At 44.6% G+C, this 20,787-nt stretch overlaps 2 protein-coding genes across 16 annotated transcripts in view; one reads left to right on the top strand and one right to left on the bottom strand.

Annotated features, from left to right (window-relative positions):
- FHIT (fragile histidine triad diadenosine triphosphatase) overlaps positions 1-20,787 on the bottom strand; it is a 1,491,711-nt gene that overhangs the window by 62,826 nt on the left and 1,408,098 nt on the right. The window lies entirely within an intron of this gene.
- The window catches only part of LOC309606950 (uncharacterized protein), a 757,417-nt gene that overhangs the window by 707,472 nt on the left and 29,158 nt on the right, over positions 1-20,787 (top strand). The gene's annotated exons all lie outside the window — the stretch shown is intronic.

Raw genomic sequence — 20,787 nt, 5'->3', positions numbered from 1 at the left:
TCAGCAAATTGCTAGTATTGTAAAAAATAATAATGATGATGATAATAATAATGACAATAATAGCTCTCCTTATTTTCATTTAAAATAAGGCTACCTCCTAAAGGATATGGGGATGAAAATAAAGCAAAACAGTACAGTGAGGGTGGGTTTGTGTGTTAAGGACTAAGGGTAAAGAGACGCCCCACTAAGCAGAACAACACTACATTCAGTTGGAAAGGATGGCTGCAAAGGCGTGCCTTCTCTTACTAGTTCAAACAGGCTTGTTTATCTACCTCCTTTGAGGAAGTCATGCGTTGCTCAAGTGTTGGTGTAACACACGGAGAGCTTCTCTGCATTTCTGTCTCTATCAGCGTCTCTACTGAGTGTCCTGCCCTGTGGTCCTAACCCTGGTACTTGGATATGTTCCAGCCCATGGCTCCAGGGAAGAGATGGAGACAGGGAACACCATCTCTGAGTTCAGTAGGGTAGAAGTGTGCACCTGCAGCAAGACACGGTTCACTCCAGTTTGCATTCAAGACAAAACTATGTCTACTGACTGGGTGCGCATTGTTGTGGAGGCAGGATGTGGTGTTTCCACTCTGCGCCCAACATATATTGGGTGAGCGCACTCCTTGCTTAATGCTCTCTGATGTGTGTTCAATAAAGAGAGAAGAAAATCCAAACCCCTTCCCACGGTCCTGCATAATCTGGGCCCAGCCTACCTCTCTCCTTCCTCCCAGACCCATTCGTGGGTTTCCCTTGAACACATGGGGCTCCTTCCATCCTAAACCCTTTATAGCAGCTCCTCTTCCTCTGTCTTGGACACTCTGTCCCAAGATTTTAAATTGTGGTGCCTTCTTCTGAGTCTTGGCTCAAATGTCCATCTTCAAAGAGACCTTCCTTGCAAACCCCTAAACCACCACAGTTCTATTCTTTTTTTTTTTATTTTTGGCTGTGTTGGGTCTTCGTTGCTGGGTGCGGGCTTTCTCTAGTTGCAGCGAGCGGGGGCTACTCTCCTTTGCGGTGAGCGGGGATCTCATTGCAGTGGCTTCTCTTGTTGTGGAGCACGGGCTCTAGGTGCACGGGCTTCAGTAGTTGTGGCACGTGGGCTCAGTAGTTGTGGCTCGCGGGCTCTAGAGCGCAGGCTCAGTAGTTGTGGCGCACGGGCTTCACTGCTCCACGGCATGTGGGATCTTCCTGGACCAGGGCTCGAACCTGTGTCCCCTGCATTGGCAGGCGGATTCTTAACCACTGCGCCACCAAGGAAGCCCTCTATTCTTTTCTTCATGGGATCCATTGCTACATGAAATCATCTTATTTATTTGTTAGCTTATTATCTGTCTCCTCCTCCAGAATGGAGATCCCTTGAGGGAAGAGACCATGGCTGTCTGGCTCATTGCTGAATATCCTGTGCCTGACACATAGAAAGAGTTCAATGAGTACTTCTGGAGAAAAAATGAATGAAAACCTGACAGAATGATGAATACACCAGGAGTCAGGAGCTGTGTCTTTTCATTCTAATTTACTTCTTACCAGCTCTGTGCCCTGATTTAGTCCCTTCCTTACTGAGTCTTGGGTTTGTGCCTGCTGAATAGGACTGAAGATCCTCATCCCTTTCTCACAGAATTTCTTTGATTAACAAATGAAATTCACATGTATATGTCTATGAAAATATTTTATAAATTGTGAGTGATTATCAGGGATGCAGAGTAGGTTACAATTCCCACATCAAATACTATTAGACAGGTTTTCCTGAAGCACAGGCTGAGAGAGATCCCAAGCTGCACTGTTCTCAATGAGAAAGGGTGTGGCAATCCCTTAGTAATGTCTGCTTTGGGACAGGGAGAGGGGATTAGAGGTGTGTGTGTCACACATGTGTTATCTGTACCAAAGAAATGTCAAATATAAAAGTGCTAAAATTGATCATTACAAACAGCTTCCTCAAGCTTTTAGCAATGATCATTCTGGAAAGTAGGATTTGATATTTTACTCTCCTCCCTCTGCACAGTTGCAGTTTACTCCACTGACCACATTACTTTTGTACTAAAAACTAATTATAAAAAAGCTCTTCAGGGACTTCCCTGGTGGCGCAGTGGTTAAGATTCCATGCTCCCAATGCAGGGGGCCCGGGTTCAATCCCTGCTCAGGGAACTAGATCCCACATGCATGCCGCAACTAAGAATCCACTTGTCGCAACTAAGGAGCCCAAGTGCCACAACTAAGGAGCCGGTGAGCCACAACTAAGGAGCCAGCAAGCTGCAACTAAGGAGCCTGAGAACTGCAACTAAGGAGCCTGCGTGCTGCAGCTAAGACCCAGTGCAACCAAATAAATAAATAAAGATTTTTAAAAAATGAAATGATTTGGGAAAATCCTTTAAAAAATAAATAAAAAAGCTCTTCAATGATCCCATGCTATATTTAATATCATTGCTAAAATTCTAACATTAGTTTTGCAAATCATCAAAAGAGAAGACGCATAGGAGACAGGCAAGGAAGAGAAAACAGAAGTTTCCCATGTATAATAGTATAACTCACCACAAAGTATCATTTTGATATTATAAATTTCCTAAATAGTTAAAGGCAGATACATTCGATGAAACTAAAGTATTATTTATCTTTCCTTTCAAATGAAGCACAAATATATAAGGGAGGTGTTTTTCAGGGTTTCTCCTTTTTTTAATCCCTCAGTAACCAACCACAGCACTCCCTCTGATGCCACTAATACATAATTGTAAAGACACTGAGACAGATTTTAATTCATTTAATAATTAGGTCAATAAAAACTATTATAGCTGCGAGCTCCACTAAAAGTCCATAATGTTACCTTAATGGGGGAAAAACTAACATAGTTCTGTTGGAATTTTTCCATGAAATTAATATTAGAGAATTTTAGTGTGTGTCTTAAATAGCTTAAGTAGACATTTTTACTAACAGAACTAATCACGGATTTAAAACAAATGAAAATCGTTACATTTGCTATGATAAAGTTTCCACGTTCTCAGGATTTTATCAGTCCCGTTCCTGTGAAAACCCTGCACATTTACTACCACAAGAGCAGTATATTAAACGTGCCTGGATCACTGCTCACAGCCCCCGACAGGCTGCGTCTTGGTGATCGCCTCTTGAACGCTATGACTCCATTTCTCAGCGCCTCTCTGCTGGGAAACATGCCAGACTCATGACCAACCAAATCAAAATCCCTCTCTCAAGTCCTCGCTTTGGTTGATAATATCGAAACCCCCATACGATAGCTAGGACATCTGAAACAGCTCCGAAAGAGCCAAGACACAGAAGGGTGTCTACACTGCTCAGAGATACTTTATCACCTCTATTTCATTAACTTAGTCACTAACGGTAGAGATCAAGATGAAGTAAAGCAGACTCCAGTATAGTATTATGTGATTTGGGTCAATTCTGAGCTAGATCCTGGGAGGGAAAAAAATTAAAGCAACAGCTCACTCTCTCACCACAGGAATCCTATGATTCTGTAAGTTACTGAAACACACAAGTCCCTGTGTACGGCGGCATCAGTGCTACTTGGGTATTAGCAACTGCTTTCATAGTCAAATGTGCCAGCGTTGACAAGGATTGAGGGGTGATCGAAACTGATCAAAGGCCAAGGTCACAGATACAGCTAACAACTTTATACACTAACAGGACATCTGCTGATATACACAAAGAGGTAGTGGCTGGAGCATGTGAGGGCATGCAATGAGCATGGGATTTTGGAATAGAAAAACCTGCATTTAATCTTGGCTCCTCTGCTCCCAAAAGTGTGACCATGGCAAGTTATCTCACCTCTCTCCTCTTCAATTTGAGCATCTGGAAAACGGGGATCAATGGAATCTGTGGTTGTTGGGAGACTCCTAAGAGACTACAGATGAAAAATGTCTAGTACTGTGGCTGGCAGAGAGGAAGGCCTGTTCTTTTGTGGAAAGGGAGCCCTCTCAAAGGGCATTTGCACAGATTCAAGGCCATTTCAAATATGAATGGGATGGAGGCTTCTGCTAATCCCCAGCTACACTGGTGTGCACTCAGAAAGCGTATTCATGGCCAGTCATGCTGAATCTAAATCAGCCTGAGGGAAGACGCACATCTCTACCATTACTCCATTTCCTTTGCTGGAAAGATTCCTAGTGAAACTAGAAACACTAGGAAACCTACTAAAATATTTTTATTTATTTTAATTTTTACTAAGTTTTAAACAACATCTGTCAGAAAATTCCATCCTATAGTAAAAGGGTCTTCCTTTGAAGGTGCATATAGGCTGATATATGTGCAAAATTTGCAAGCAGTCAGCATTTCTGGTGACAAGGCAGGTCTTGGAAACAGGGAGGCCCAGTCAAAATGAACAGCTTCATTTGACTTTCCTGACTTCTGATCAAGAGTTGGTGCCTGAGAAGGCTTAGGCAGATCATTTTGGGTAAGTTTATAAAACCACGCAAAATGGAGGGAAAATATCTTAAGAAGAAAAAAAAAACAACAACAACTAACGGTAGAACTCATGCACTTCCTTTCTCAAGGCCTATACTCTTCAGGGCACTAAGAGATGGGAATAATCTGGGTGGGTTTTTTTGTACAGGGGAAGTAGAAGAGAAAAGGTAGAAATATCAACAAAGTGAAGTCGTTACTAAGGATTCATATTTGGAAACCAATTGGGACATGTTGCCCTGAAGCAAACAATTCCTATAAAGAAATTTGATAGCTGGAAAGTCCTGTAAAAGAAAATTCTGGAATCATCCAATAAACTTTATTTTGAAGGGGGATGTTGGAGAGAAGAGATCATTTCTACAATTTATTCCCTTTCGTTTGTGATATTACTGGGCATTAACTTGGGATTCACTGTTCCCATGGCAAGTACTTACTTTTGTAAAATTACCAAATATTCTCTGGAGCAGAGAATCTTATCAGAAAATTGATCTCTAATACATAAAGGCATCTTGCAAGAAAAAAGTGCTTTGGGGGGTTTTTTTTTTTTTTTTAATGGTTCACTGCAGGCCTTTCACAATCTCATGGAAATTTGGAGATTGCTCAGATATTGTTTCCATGGAAAGAGGAAAAAAGGAACGAAGGGAGATATAATACTTGAGACTTTAGAGGCTACTACCATTTTCTAGTTTATTCAGTGGGGGCAGCAGAGGTTAATAACAAGGAAGTAAAAAACATTCAGGAATACAAAATTATTTGCCAAAAAACAGTTTGTGCATTGCATACTTTCCTATCACTCTGTCAGTTGCCAAGAAGTGTGACGGTGCTCTCTCAGTATTATTTAAATTATCAAATGCAAATGCTAAATATGAACCTCTCAGCAAAGCACAGGATTATAACACCATGTCCCCTATTCAGACTAAAAGCTGATTACTGGTTGTGAGCTATAAACATTTCAGACAATAATTTAATTGCTTTGCAGGTAGAGGAATATGCGGCATTCTTGTTCTCATTCTGGAACTCAGTGAGACTCTTTAATACAATATAATGATCATAAACACACACAAAGTCTTCACTTGACACCTGCTTTACGGCAAAAAGAAGCTATAGCAAGTTTTAGCAAAGCTCAAAGAACTAGGCAGTGGCAGACTTTTTAATCACTAAGCAAAATGGATTTCTCACCAAGTGGCCCAGGCTTTTAGTCTGGCTCATAGAGTTACCGATGCATTTTCCAAATGGGTTTAAATCTATAAGGAATTTCAGGTGTGAAGGACCACCTTCTAACAGCTAATTTGCTTCCTGTCTTCAGCTGAGCTGTTAACCAGCGGCAGTCAGCCCGTGTACCCTTTCTTGGGCCACAGCCAAACACAAGTGTCACAATCAATACTCATTAACTCCAGAATCAGGATGGGAGGGATCCTCAGGAAAAGAGGAGGGGTCTGAAAGGTAACTGAGAGGACTTGGTCAGCATTTTCTGAATTAAATTCCAGTTGCTGAGCATTAAATTCCAGTTGCTGAGCAAAGGGGTGGAGAGGTAGTGGGGAGAGAAAGGGGAGGGGAGAGAGAGAGTTGGGGAGAAGAGGGACTAACATTTGGTGACCTCCTCCGTCCCCGGAACTCTCCTTGCATCCGCTCATGAAATTCCCAAGGATCCTGGGAGGCTGGCAGAACTCTTCACATCTTGCCAATGGGAAAATAGGGGCTCAGAGTGACTCATCTAATATCACACAGTTCAGAAATGGCAGAGCTACATCGTGACTCAAGGTCATCTCCCCCTTCCCAGTTTACCACAAAGAGGTGGTGAATATTTCTTTGCAACTGGGGATGAAGGGGAGACCCTGAAGTCTGGGGTCCAACTTGAATGCTAGACTTCCACTAAATGCCGTACAGAAGTTACCCTCTAGAATCACACAATTGTACCTGCTTATTTGTAGCTCACTACAAACTACTGTGATCTAATGCTGACTGAGCGCCCTGTGCCAGGCCCTGTGCTACTTATACGCTTACTTAAGCCTCACAGCAACCCCATAAACTTACAGGAAGCATCCATCCTTTTACCTATAATGCATACAAGGCTGTCTGAAATGATTCACACCCTATATAATTATGTTAGGACATAAATGTTTGTCTTTAATTTTTTTGTACCTTATTATTTTTCAACAAATTTTTATGATAGATTTGTTATTTTTCACAAAATCAAGAATGACTTTTTTTTTTTTTTTTGCAAAAGACTGGATACAAATGCAGATCTGCCACAGGCTTAACTGCGGTTAATTCTGGGTGGTGAGAAAGAACATAGATGATTATTTTCTTCTTTGTACATTTCAGAATATGTAGTCTTAATAAATAAGTGAAAACAATCTTTAAAAAAGATGTTTTTTTACTTTTGAAATACAGAATTTTAATTAGAAACTGTTTAAAGTAGGAAAAAACCCTGTCAAGAAAGACCAGGTGGAAAAATGGGTTCCCAATAAAATGGAATTTTAGGGCAACAAAAATCTAAAAGGCCACAAAAGAGAATAGCACTGTTATTTGAACAATGACTAGTAACTTGAATTTTCTGGCATTGTTAATCACTGAATCTGGGTTTTCCTCTGAGTTCCACACAGAGCATTCACTACACAACAATTTTATCATACAATACCTGCTTGTGACACACATTTTAGGACAAGCTACCACCAGAAACAAATCAACACAAATACATCAGGGGCTGAACAATCTCAGTAGTGGGTGACACACATTTTTCAGAATTCTGCCAAACAAAGGAACTGAATAGGCTGTGGGCAAAGCAAATGAGGGAGTTAAGGAATGAACTATTTTAAATAGTAATAATTAATTGGTACTGTATTTTCTGCAAAAGAAAATTCACATTTAGGAACACGCTAATGTTTTTATCTCCAAAGAGTTTAGTACACTGGCAAGGTATCCCAATAACAGTGAGCTGAATGAAGTCCAAACTTCTTAAGAGAAGGAAGAACCAACATTTATTAAATATTCTGTATCAATGCCAGATACAGCACCAGGCGTTTTCCATGCATGATCGTAGAGGTTCCATGGCTGGTCCCCCGACCCTTGCTCATACCCTGGACTCCAGTGACCAGAGTCCTTGGTCTTTCCTGAGCACAACCTCCAAGGTTCCCAGGTCCATACCTTTGCTCACTCTTCCCTCTACTTGGAAAACCCTTGTCCTGCCTCTGTCCATTCTTCCAGACCCATAACAAATGCCCCTACTTCCACAAAGTCTCCCCAGAGACTCCTGGCTGTCCTGAATGTCTCTTCCACATTCCCCACAGTGTACACCAGAGTTTGCCAAGTGGCAAGCTCCAGGCCAGCTCAGGCCCTCTGAATGCTTTGTGTGGCTTATCCCAGTTTGAAAGACTTAAAAATAATTGTCAGTACTCACAGACTGAGAGATTTTACACAAAATATCTATGTATCTAGTGGCCCTAGCCCCCCTTTTCTGCTTGGCAATAATGAGTTGCAGCTAAGTAACCACTGCCCTGTTTAGACAGAAAGTGTTGGTTCTAGCTCTAAGAATCTTCTTTCAATTCTACTTATCCTTGGCCCATTTCTCTTCACTCACTGCTACTGGCTGGCCCCTCTGGACAGGTGTGTTTGAGGCCTTGGAACACAGTTTGCCGCGGATTATTATTTTGGAGGTACTTTATCTCTGCCTCTCTACCCAGATAGGAACCTGTTATATATCTGGTGTTCCCGCCCTCCCACTGCCCAGGACAAAGTAGGTGCTGCTCAGTGAGGACCAGAAAACAGTTAAGTCACTATTGCTGTAATCCCCGGAATAGAGAACGGTGGCCTGAATTAGAAAGCAGTAAGAAGAGAGAAAAAGAGAAAAAGAACTACTCCTCAGAAATGACAGCCTTTATCTGTTTCTTTTAACACTTTCTGTCTTGGCCTGTAATAATATGGATACAAGTCTTACGTATCCTATTAGATTGTACCCTCCTTAAAAGCACATCTTGGGTGCAGTTCTTGCCCTGTGACATCCCTAGCCCAGCCTAGCAGCATGGCTCACGTGTACGAGGCACTGGATGAATATTAGTTGAAGGACCATAAACTTTGATCCTGAAACCCAGCACTTACATTTCCATTACATTTAAAAACCAACAAAACACATAACCTTCCCTCCCACTCATCCAACTGACAGCTCAACATATTAATGATCTGAATTAGAGTCAAGAGTCTAGGCTATTCCTTCCAATTTATAGACAGGGAACTGGATCACTTCTTCCCAAGTTGTAGGGATAGAAGGAAGACCCCAGAATGATGGCCTTAATGGCGTGCACCGGGCGGTCACGGTGTGGGATTCCCAGCCATCTCGTGGCGCGCATTCGCGACGCTCTCATCCGGGCGAGCGGCAGCGCCTTCACTGATGGAGCCGTGTGCACTGCCTCCTGCTGCATTAACAGTCCCTGAATGTGACTGGGCAGCGGTACAGGTCTCATTAGAGTGGAAGGATGGGCGAAGGCACCAGCTTTAAGAAAACACTTTGCATACGAACAAAGGTGGAAGGATGTCAGGCTTCTAAAGAGAATATCCACCTCGCTCATCACTTAGCAAAGTCAGCTGGAGACCCTGCTAAGTAAAGAAGTTCTTGACCTTTCACGCTATCAAAGGTGACCCAATAAAGCAAAGGGGCTTTGTTCCCCAAGTTTCTTTTTATCGGTTGCCTTGGACAACCAAGCCTGAGCAAAACAGCCTCCAGGAGACGGCCACGTAGTAACTCCCTATTTGCTTCAGCAAGGGACAGCTCAAAGAAAGGATTTTTTTTTTTTTTTTTTAAGAAGAAGAAGAAAAAAAATATCAGAATGAAAGGAGGAACAAGAAACCTGACAATCCAGGACACACAGATTCTGAGTAGTGATGAATGTACACGGGGACTGATTGTCAGGGCGAGGTCTTCAAGCATTTCTAAGTAGCAGGCTGGCATCGGGCAAGATGTGCACATTCTTCACTGGTGTGGCTTTATTCATGAAAGATTCTGTGTCCTTGAGCAGGGAAGGGCCTCAAAGACGTCTTGCACAGTGACCATCACATCAGGTTATACCCTTGTCTCTGATTCTTTCGGGGAAAGAAGGAAATCATAGAAACCACAAGAGGGGCTCACAACTTCTCACACTCCCACACTCAAATCCAGGCAGGGATGCTGTGGGTTGGTCAAGTTTGAAGAAATGTAATGGGCCATACGTTTCCTACACCACAGCCTTGTAGGGCCAATATCTGTCTTCTTATCCCACATGGCTGGATTTTCCCTTGAGGAAGAAGGCACTGCCATCTTGGTGTCGCTGAGCTCCTCTTTGCTGACTCTCTCTCCCAGGAACAGGTTAAGGCAGGTGATCTGCAGGGCTGCCCCAGCCTAGAAAGGCTGGAGTGAACTGCCAAGGTCAGCTGTATTCTAGGCATTTGGGAAAACGACTCTTTTTCTCTCTTCCAGGTTGGGGGCTCTGTCAGGAGTGGTATTCCCTTGCTGTTGGAGTGATCTAATGTTAGACTCTGCTGTAGGCTTATGGAGGGACTGAGCTAAGGAGACCATTCTATGTGCTTTGTTTGTACAGCATTTGGAACCATCTCTAGTAGAAGAGCGAGCCCTCCTTTGTCTAGCTGGGAGCAGGGGGAGTCTGCACAGGGCATGGAATCGAAGACTCAGAGCATCCCTTTGTATGATTCCACGCCCTGTGAGCACTTACCCTCCCAGAACGTGTGAAAAAAGAGATGAAGGCTAGTCAAACACTGGACCAGGTGTTTGGGTGATTCTTGCCCCCAACTTTGCTATTTCCAACAGGACTATTAAAGGTGATTTAATGCAATTCATTTTGCAGATGAAACGTGGAGATCCAAAGTGAAGGAGAAGACCTGTCCAAGGTCACACCATTTTAACTCTGCTTGCAGTGTTCCGCACTTAACACCACACATAACCACCCCTGCTACCACCCCAGCCCTCCAGGCATGGACTCCACCCTTCCCTTTGCTCTTTTTCTCCATGATACAGTATATAAATCCTCTAGGGTTGTTGCCAATGGGAAAAAAGTGCTTCTTGCTTTCCAAGGGGATCAGAGAAGGATCAGAGCTTAGAGAGAGGCCTAAATGTTGACTCAACCCTTTACCCCTGGTGCCAGATAACAACATGACATCCTGGGTTCTATAACGTTCATTTTCATGTAGATTATCTCACATGATCCTTAAAATCTATCAGAGAGGAGTGGAAGTGGAAGTAATATCTGAAGAGTACCAGACGGAGTACCATACTCAGTACAGAGTTAGGTCTCAGTGAAGCCCCAAGACAGCCCTTACTTTACAGATAAGGTAGCTGAGGCATAGAGAGGCCAAAAGCTTGGCTATGGCAACAGTGCTTGTAAACTGACGGAACCAAACTCAGCTCTGGGACCCCCAAGCTGTATGTTCTTTCTGTATTTAGACTGGTCACAGCTACATCAGAACTTTTAACGTGGAGCTTCTAGATCCCCAGAGGCATTTCCTACCAATGTGACATTTTGTCCACTTGCCTCTGTCCCATCGTACACAGTCACTGTTGCCTCAAATGAGTTACTGCAGACTGGAAACGATATACATCCCCAGCAGGCAGGCCCAGATGTAGCTATGGAACTTGAGGATGTTCTCCTGGTGACTTGACCCAACTCACCACTGGAGAAACAACAACAAAATCAAACACAGACCACCAGATCACACGTGCACGCACACCTCGAGGTAAAGACAAAGGAAAGACCTTCAGAAAGCCCTATGGCACCGTCATAAACAGGGCTGGGGGGGTGGGCCGAACACCAGGAAGAAGGTCTCCACTGGGCCATCCTGGGCTCTGGCTGTGACCCCCTCCTATCCAAAACTCTACAGGGACCTGCTTGAGGACATCCAGAGATGTTTGGACCTCAGCAAAATAAGAGGAATATAAATAGGCTAGATGTTGCAATGAACATCTAAAATTATATTTTGGAATGTTGTGCTATATCTAATTGTATGGGATTTAATCAAAATCCCACTGAATCTTTCATCGGTCCTCCCAAATCAGATACCATACATTTGGGGTGGGCAAGCGGGAAGATCTAGCTTAAGGCTGGCGAGAAAGATGCAGCACTTCAGTTAACTTTCAGCTCAGGAAGGACGAGGAGTGCAGCATCGATGCTAAGCAGGAATTCACTCTTGGGTGCCATCACCTGGAATAAGGTCCAGAGCAAGATGGCAGGATATAAAGTTTGAGAGGTAGAACAGACTTTGGAGGTCCTTTCATTTTACAAGTGAAGAAATTGTGGCCCAGAGAGGCTGACTGACTTTTTTAAGGATGCACAGTGAGTTAGAGTCAGGACTCAGGCTGAGACCCAGACATCCTAAGTCCCAGGCCAAAGCAGGCGATTATCCCACCATAACATATGCTGGCCATGTTTCACAGCAGCAGTAGTAAACCCCAGTGGCACCATCATTTCAGAAAAGCAATGGAAAAAGGGGGTACATCTAGTGGAAGTTACCCACCTTGGACAAGGGACTTCAAAGATGAACAAGTGAAGGGCACAGGGTGATTAGTCTAGAAAAGCAGAGATACAGGGGCATAACGGTGCCTGCAGATGCAGGAGAAAAAGACATTTAAGAGGTGGCCCCATGGACAAGGAATTAGACCTTAGTTTGGTTTCATGAGGCAAATACAGAACCAGTGGGTGGATCGCAAGGAAGGTTTGTTTCGTTCGTTTTTAAATTGTGGGGAAATACACATATCTTAAAATTCGCCATTTTTACCATTTTAAAGTATATAACTCAGTGGCATTTAGTACATTCACAATATTGTGCAACTATCACCACTACCTAGTTCCAGAAGGTTTTCATGACCCAAAGGGAAACCCTGTAGCCGTTAAGCAGTAATCCCCCCTTGCCCCTTCCCTCCAGACCCTGGAAACCACGACTCTGCTTTCTGTCTCTGTCAATTTGCCTATTATGGAAATTTCATACAGACAGAATCATATAATAAGTGGCCTTTAGTGTCTGGGGAAGCCGATATTCTTATATCTAGAATTGCAGAGCTGTGTGCTTTGAAAGGGGGCTGGGTAGTGAGTTTGAGTTCCATGATCCTTGAGTTCAGGCCGAGGCTAGAAGCCTACGTGGTGGGGACTCAGGCCCAAGAAGTAGGTGAGAAAGGATGGCTAGTCAGGGCTTCTGTGACAAGCCCCCCGGGGATGACCTCCCTCATCACCACCCCGACTCTGTCCTCTGCTGTGTCATGAACCACAGGCCTGGTAAACCCCGCTCCTCTTGCTGACTTCCTCTCCTGACGCTCGCCTCCCACCGCCTGTTCTGTTGACACCTGTTTGCCTATTTGCCTGGCACACTGCGGACAGTCTTCTTCTCACTCGAGCATGTATGGCCTGAACGTACAGCTAGCTGTCTGCTGAGCTCGTCTGGAGTTTCAGTTGGCCGTGAGCGCAGCCAGGTGTGTACTAAGAGCAGGAATAAACCAGGATGGTCTGAGTTCTAAGTGCCCTGATTTGGCCCAATAAGCTCAGGGATCATCTATAAAACCCGGCAGCAAGGGCAATACAATTAGCTACACAGGGACTGTAGGGTAGCAGCGTTGTCTTCAGCTGCTCCGGGGGCAACGCCCCATCACACACAATCACACACAAAAGCCGCTAGAAACACTGACGCAAGCCTTCCAACAGCTTAGAGGACAGGCAATATGTTTGAGAAGCTGGATGAGAAAATCAGAGGGGAATCTAAGGGGATCACGGAAGTATCACTTTCCAGGTGGTGATAATAGATTTCATCCATGACCTGGAAATCATTTTAGAACAAGAGTATCAGCCCTGCTTTGAAAGTTCTGCTTTCAACTAGGACCACAGGTTGAAAAGTTCTTTTAAAAAAAGAAAAAATTAGTTAAGGAATGCGTACTGGGCTGAATAGAGTCCTCGGAAAATTCGTGTCTCCTTGAAACATCAGAATGTGACTTTGTATGGAAATAGGGTCTTTAGAGATGTATTAGTTAAGATGCGGTCACACTGGGTTAGGCTGGGCCCTAAATCCAATGACTGGTGTCCTTATAAAGAGAGGATGATTTGGAGCCACACAGAAACCCACAGAGGGAAGGAGGCCGTATGAAGATGGAGACAGAAACTGGAGTGGCACAGCTATAAGCCAAGAAGGTCAAGGATTGCCAGGCACCACCGAAGGCTAGGAAGAGACAAGGAGGAATTCTTCCCTGGCGCCTTCAGAGGGAGCATGGCCCTGCTGAGGCCTGATTTTGGACTTCTAGCCCCCCAAAATTCAAAGAGAATAAATTTCTGCTGTGTTAAACCACTCGGTGTGTCGTAATTTGTTCCAGTAGCCCTAGCAAACTATATAGAACACTCCCGATTCTCACTTTTATGCAATTGCTCAAACCTATTTTAAAAATGGAAGAGACATTAGCCCTTAAAATGCAATCTCATTATATTTGGAGTTCAACCTCTGAACAGAGTTTCAGAAACGAGTATAGTGTCCAGTTCCACTGACTTAAAAAGTGCTTTCTTGCTGCGGACCAGGACTCATTTTATTTGTCTGGTTGTTCTGTTTGTTTCCTGGTGAAGAGAAGGATTGGCCCTCGGATCCCTTTGTCTTCACATCTGCTCCTCCCTCTTCGGGATCCCTTCCCTTAGGCTGTCAAGCAGAGTCTTGTCCCTCACTGCTCGTCCTTTGTGCCCCCTTCTCATTTTCCAGAGACAGACCGGGACCTCAGAGGCAAGTGTGCACTGCGCTGGCTGAGCTGTGATTCCCCCATGTTGATTTTAACTTTTATCACATTATATGGGATCCCTCTGGTGGTTACTAAGAGACACGTCAGTTTTGAGAGATTAGAGGCAAACAAAAGAATCTTCAAATCCAGAGGATAAGGGACTCAGGGTTTACAGGTTACTGCAAGGCAAACAGATGCTAGACTGCTCCGGGCGTCTCCCCAGGTTTGTGAGACAGCTCCATTTATCTAGGGTGTGAAAGGCTGCATTGGTGGTCCTTGAAAGCATCATCATTTGCGTTCATGGGAACAGTGGATGCAGAGCTGTCTGGCCGTAAATAAAACAGCACAGAGGATCCCAGCCACATCCGAGTGGTTTCTGGCTGCAGGGGCTCACAGAGAGTGACAAAAAAGATTGAGGCGAGAGGTCCACGGGGACAGGATTACCAGACCTTGGCATGGGGCACGTTTCTGAGAATCTCATCAAACGTCTACAAGAACAGCTCCTGTCAGTGACCCTCCGAAGTCAGTCACAGCCTGCCCCCTTTCTTATTTATGACTTCAGTATAAAAGCATCCATCTGGCCGGACCCAACCTACTACCCCTTGATTTGTAACAGTGACAGAATAAGAAATCACTTACAAAACGAGTATGTTTTCTTGACTGGCTGGGCAGTCTGAGTTGACACTGGTAAGGCTTTATTAAAATGCCTTTATGTTCTGAGATGCATAGATGTGTGAATTTCTAGCATATTCATCAGAAGACCTAAATTAATTGCTCTCTGATGAATTGTGTAAAACACCCCCTTTCTGCTTCTCCACCCTCCCCGCCAAAGTACACTGAAAAGGTCAACAGCACTATCAAATGCAACACACTTCAACTTCCTTCCAAGCTTATAATTAAAGCTAATTAGTAGTTTTGGTAATTAGCACATGTAAGCTTTCTACTCTCTGAATTAATAAGACTTACTGAGGTTTTGAGCCAAGTAGACTTTTTTACTCCCTGGTTCTGAGTCCTGAGCTGCCTGTGGTTGGTTAATTTAAAGCATGTCTGTTGAAAGTGGAATACGGGAAAAACCATTTCTTACCATGGCCCACCCTCAAGCCAGAGTGTGAGTTAGCGACAGGCAAAAGTAGAATTACCGTCATCGGATAAAATCAGAACCCCTTAGGGTCTCCAGTAACTGACCAATCTCAGGCTCTCGATGTGAAATGGTTGTGCCCAATTACTACGGCACTTGCCCTCAACGCACCTCCAGGTCGCCCTGCTTCACTGTGTCACCCATTGCCATGGTCACGCTGAACATGTCAAATCTTCTTTGTTTACAGAATGCAGAGGTGATGGCTCTAGGGTGTCAAGAAATCACTGCTCATTTTGGTTCAAGCAAAAATCAAAGAGGAGAAAAATCATTAGTCAAATCAGCTTCTGCTTACGTGTAGACAAAGCAATTCTCCAAATAGCTTCATGTGTCCTTTTTTAGTCAGTGTGTGGGCATCCTGCATGCCCAGACAGAATTAAAAGTATGTTTTTTTGTTAAGTCAAGAAATCAAATCTATATTCTATTAAAAGAAAAACGCCTCTGTGATTTGTTTTCAGACTTTAGAAACAGTTTGGGAAAAATCTTCCACGGGTGAGCTCGTGTGTGCCCTCCCTCCACCCTAATCTCAGGAGGGGGAAAAGAAAGAGTGGCGGTTGCTCAGAGCACCAGTCATGTTAATGCATAAGGGAAAGGAAGCAGTCATTTCTGCATGAAGGGGATTACAAGGCATCCCTGGGTCACCGGAGTGAGTAGTTCTGATTTTAATGGCACAATGACTGCGGCCGTGATCCATCAGGGGCAGTCGATGTTATTTAAGAGCAAAGACGCATTTGGTCCTGCGGATGGCTACGCTGTGAAGATGAGCCGGGCTCTGGGTTTCCACAGCCTTTCGGGCCCAGTTCAATGGCAGGCCTTGTCTCCCACTGACTGATCCCCGTTACAGGACGCACTTAAGTTCCATAAACAGTGGTCCTCAACCAGGGGTGATCCTGCCCCCCAGGGGACATCTGGCAATATCTGGATAGATGTGTGATTGTCAAAGTTCTGGGGGGGTGGGGGGGAGGCGGGCGGGGGTTGGTGAGAGTTCCTATTGGCATCTAGTGGGCGGCGGTCAGGGATGTTGCTAAACATCCAACAATGCACACAGGACAACCCCCAACAACAAAGAATGGTCTGGCCTTGAGGGTTGATAGTGCTGAAATTGAGGAACCCTGATATAGAAGGTCTAAAGAGGGTCTGAGCCCCTCCCCACATTTACTATGGAAGAGCCAAACGAGAGCTTTCTTGCTTGATGGTGGACTGATCTTGGCCTTCTAACAATGAAAGGGAAGTGAGAGCTCCCCTGGAAGGGCTAGAGCTGAGCCAGGCAGAAAGAAACAGACACACCAGGGTAATTCCAGGCACCCAAAAGCCAGTGCTGGGCGTTTTCACCCTGCAGCTCAGGCGGACATATTGCATTATGGATGAGCTCACACGCCATGGCAAACAGTTTAAGAACGATGCTTATGTTTAATGAATCCTAAGTGGTTTATTACTGAGGGTCAAGTTCCCGCTTCCTGTGGGAATTTGACATTTATGAAAAGTCCCGAGCATTAATTATTCAGCGGAGATGTCCTTCCTATGGAAATTCACTTTCCTGATACACTTGACAGCACTACTGTTCCCTGTCTGCACCAGCTACTTTCTTGTTAATCCTCCAAGCATTAATTAAATAAAATTTACAACCGAGCCAGGATGCATCTACCCTCAAATATTATGCAAAAGACAGCTAAATACTCTTTGATTTTTCCTGCTAGTAGCCAGTCATTACCCATAGCTATTTACATTCTTCCTTTTGTTCTTTAAAGCATAAACCTGGTATCTCTTCCCACTGAGGAGAAAACTATGCTTAGTAATTAAATTACACCGCATTAAACTTACTTAAGTTCACCAGCAGGGAAAATTCCATGCCCCTGGGTTTCACAATAACTCCTAATCACACTTGCAAGCCATATCTTTTCTGTGACTTGCTATAATTTTTGTTCCTGGAATTCCATTAAAAATGGTAATGTCATTACTCCTGTTAATGCTCAAAACCAACAGCATAATCCTGCATTTTAATTAGTGATTATAATTAATCATTATTTCATTAATGAAATGTTTAGTTGGTAATTGTCTTTGAGCACCTTACTCCCTAGGCTTATAAGCATTTCGTAACATCGAATTCACTTCCTCTTTCTGGTGAAGTGGCACTGTCAACCTTATTTTATTTTAACACTTGCACGTGGCTCTGCGTCTCAGGCCTGCGACATCGCCTGCATATTTACACTTAGCAAATGTATGGCTTCTGGCTCTCGATGAGGTCTGCACAGAGGCTTAGCCCTCCCACGCTTCTCTTCCAGCTCACAGAGGCGGGTCAGCCTGCTCCCAGAGAGCACAACGTGGGAAGAGAAAAGTAATTCTTGGAACCCTTCGTTAATAACAAATGTGGGATCCAAATTCATGGATTTCTGAGAGAGGATAGAGCAAGGATTTGGAGGTACTCTTTAGAGCATGAAGGTTGATTTTAGAGCTTAAGGAATTAAGAATAAACTGGGAGGGAGGTGAAGAATTTCATATGAGGCAGGATTTTTGTTGATCCTTTTACAATACCATAGATATTCTTATTTACTTGGATGGTCTTTTTGCGGAGAGGGGGGAAGCCTGTCTTCCCCATGAAAATGTAAACACCGAAGGACAGGGACCCATATAGGCCTTGTACCCCATTGTATTCCTACCTCCTGGTGCAGTACTCGGGATACACGCTACTCAACAACCAGATGTGGAAGCAACTGTTGCAGGATTGAGTGTGGTTAGGCCATGGAGAGGGTAATTGAGGTACCAGAGTTCACCAATTCAGTTGTGGTTTTGTGATGTAAGTTGTTGGGCGCTAAGGGGGTAGCTAATTGGTGGACTCGCGTGTTCGTGAGTGACCTGAGGTCCAAGCTGTCTCTGGGAATCCTAAAGGAGACAGATTCATCTTAATGGCCTCCATGCAAAATACGTTTTAAAATACCTATACGCCTCCTGTATGTGCGCACACATGCGCACGCGTGCACACACACACACACACACACACACACACACACACACTTACCCACACCACACTGAGCACAGAGAACTATTCCAGGAAGGGAAATCTGCTATCCTTAGCAAATTACACATGGAGGGTTTGAGCAAAGGAAAGATGTGCTGCTGCCATTTCAAGGAAGGAGTCACAGCTTCCAAGCGAAGCTGAGGTAGAACGTCAGGCTGGATGGAGAACACTCCGTGTCTGTTATGTATTTCTGACAAGCCAGTCAGAATCTTCCAAACATCTGGAAGAAATAAATGATGGCCAGCAGCTTGGCGTTGGCCCAGATGTCAGAGTTACATCCAGTGATGGTCTGAGGTGACAGAAAGACAGGGTCTGAGGTCCAGAGAGGGCCTTCCCACTGGCAATCCTTGAGGCTGCTGATATTTTACAAAACGAAGACATGTCAGGACAAAGCTTACATTTTTGTCATATTTTCTGAATATCTGTATTTAAGTTAACGCTTTAACACACATACACCATATAACAACTCATATGGAAATATCAGCAAAAGTCAAAATGTGAGACCCTTTGTGACTGCGAGTGGGGGGCCAACTAGATTTCCACCCCTGTTCCCATGCATGTTCTATTTCTTTCCCAGGCCATGTTGCCTCTAAAAATAATATTCTTCCCCTATCCATCCGTTCAATTCGTACAGAGCACCCGACTTGTGCCGGGAGCTTGGGAATGGAGTCCCTCCCTCACGGAGCTCCCAATCCGGAGCCCACTTCCCTCTGGGTTTCCTGCCACGGGAAATCACCTTTTCTTTTCTAGCTCCCTTTGCTGACTCTCCACGTATCATCCGGTCTCACAAAGCCTACCGTGGTTGTGAGGGAATAAATATGAAAAAGCATTTCAGATCATTAGGCCCTAGAATGACAGGAGCTCCTGCTCATGAGGTTAGAGCAGGACTATTAATGCAAATAGAGGCTGCTTGCTACACACTCCCCAGATGTGGGTACTGTGCTGAGTATCCCACGTGGATCGCTGTGCTTGGTCTGCTTCAGAGAAACTGCACTGGGCACAGTGAAAAGCGGGAGCGGGGCCATTCCCAGTATGTCCAGGTCTATTACATGCTTTGCTGACTGCCTGGGGACGAGCTCTCATCTGTCTGTTAAATTCTGACTGGAGCTGGAGTCCAGACCATTGCAGGAAGAAAAGGAATACGTCCTCACAGAAGCCTCAGCCCAAGTCAAGCAGAAAGAGTGAGACAAGTCGCCTCCATGAAAAAGTATGCCATCCTCTCAGAGCATACCAGAAAACGTTTTGCCATTTCTTTTTTTTTTTCCCCCTTGGTTTTTTCTTTTTTTAGTTTTTGGCTGCGTGGCATGTGGGATCTTAATTCCCTGACCAGGGATTGAACCTGTGCTCCCTGCATTGGAAGCATGCAGCCCTAACCACTGGACCGCCAGGGCAGTCCCATTTTGCCATTTCTAACTGTTCTCGTGAAGGCAAACCCACTTGCCTGTTGAGCACGTCTTGCTGAACAAACAACAGCAAAGGCCTGCCCAGTCTGTGTGTCGGCCCTGTACCTGGGAGGCCGTGTTTCATGTAGATTGACAGCACAGGCTTGGCTGCAAACTGAATACCTGTGAGATGGCAGGCAAGTCAGCGAATCCCCCTGTGCCTCAGTTTCCTCATCTGTGAAATGGGGACAGTGAGGCCTAGGTCCCAGGCTTGCCGGGATGATGACATGAAATCCTGAGTGTAAAGACATGAATGCCACACCTGGCACGTGGTAAGCACTCAACTGTTAGCATGTTGTCATCTTCAATATGACTGCTGCTTATTTGATGCAGTCCTTTTGCTTTCATTAAAAATTTAAACGGCAACAAGAACAGCGGTCACAGTGGACTTAGGTTTATAAGTCTGTGGGTTCCTTCCTTGGTGTGATTTGAAAAGGAGGAAGGGACACTCCACATGATGTTCTAAAGTCCTGGGGAAAAATCCTGGGATCATGCTCACCTATTATTACCAGTGGAAACAATAACAGCCACTGCAGTGATCTAAATGTGTATTTTTTTCAGGCAGTGATAAGAGGTGGAAAGTAGAACACTGACTCACGCTAGAAGGTTGGGGCAGAGATAATAAAGTGCTAGACAAACACATAGGGTAAGAAAACGGTCTTCTTCAAAGTTCCATAGCCATCATGCCCTTCCTAATACACCAGTCTTAACCCTCTCCTGAACTGTATTCCCTGTCTTAAGGGCAGGTTGCCCTATGTTCACATTTACACCCCCCTCAAGGATTGGCAATTGGTTTACACTCAGGAAATGTTTGCTGAATGAATGCTCTGGGGAGCTTTAGAAAATCGGCACACCCCGCCCCCCAGTGGGATGACAGGGATTCTAGTGAGAAAACCAGGGTGGGACATAGGGTCTCTTGCAAAGCACTTGTTCAAGGCTGGGGATGGACTCACAGGAACTGGACCGACGTGACCCCGATCACTGGTCTTTCAGTGAGAAAGATTCCCGGGGATCCGGCTGAAAGGTGCAGACGGCTCCACGCACACACAGCCTGCGTTCT

The sequence above is a fragment of the Balaenoptera borealis genome (assembly GCF_965194805.1).
Source record: "Balaenoptera borealis genome assembly, chromosome: 12".
Lineage (NCBI taxonomy): Eukaryota > Metazoa > Chordata > Mammalia > Artiodactyla > Balaenopteridae > Balaenoptera > Balaenoptera borealis.
The sequence above is the reverse complement of the archived record's forward strand: the minus strand, read 5'-3'. Positions and strand labels throughout refer to the sequence as shown.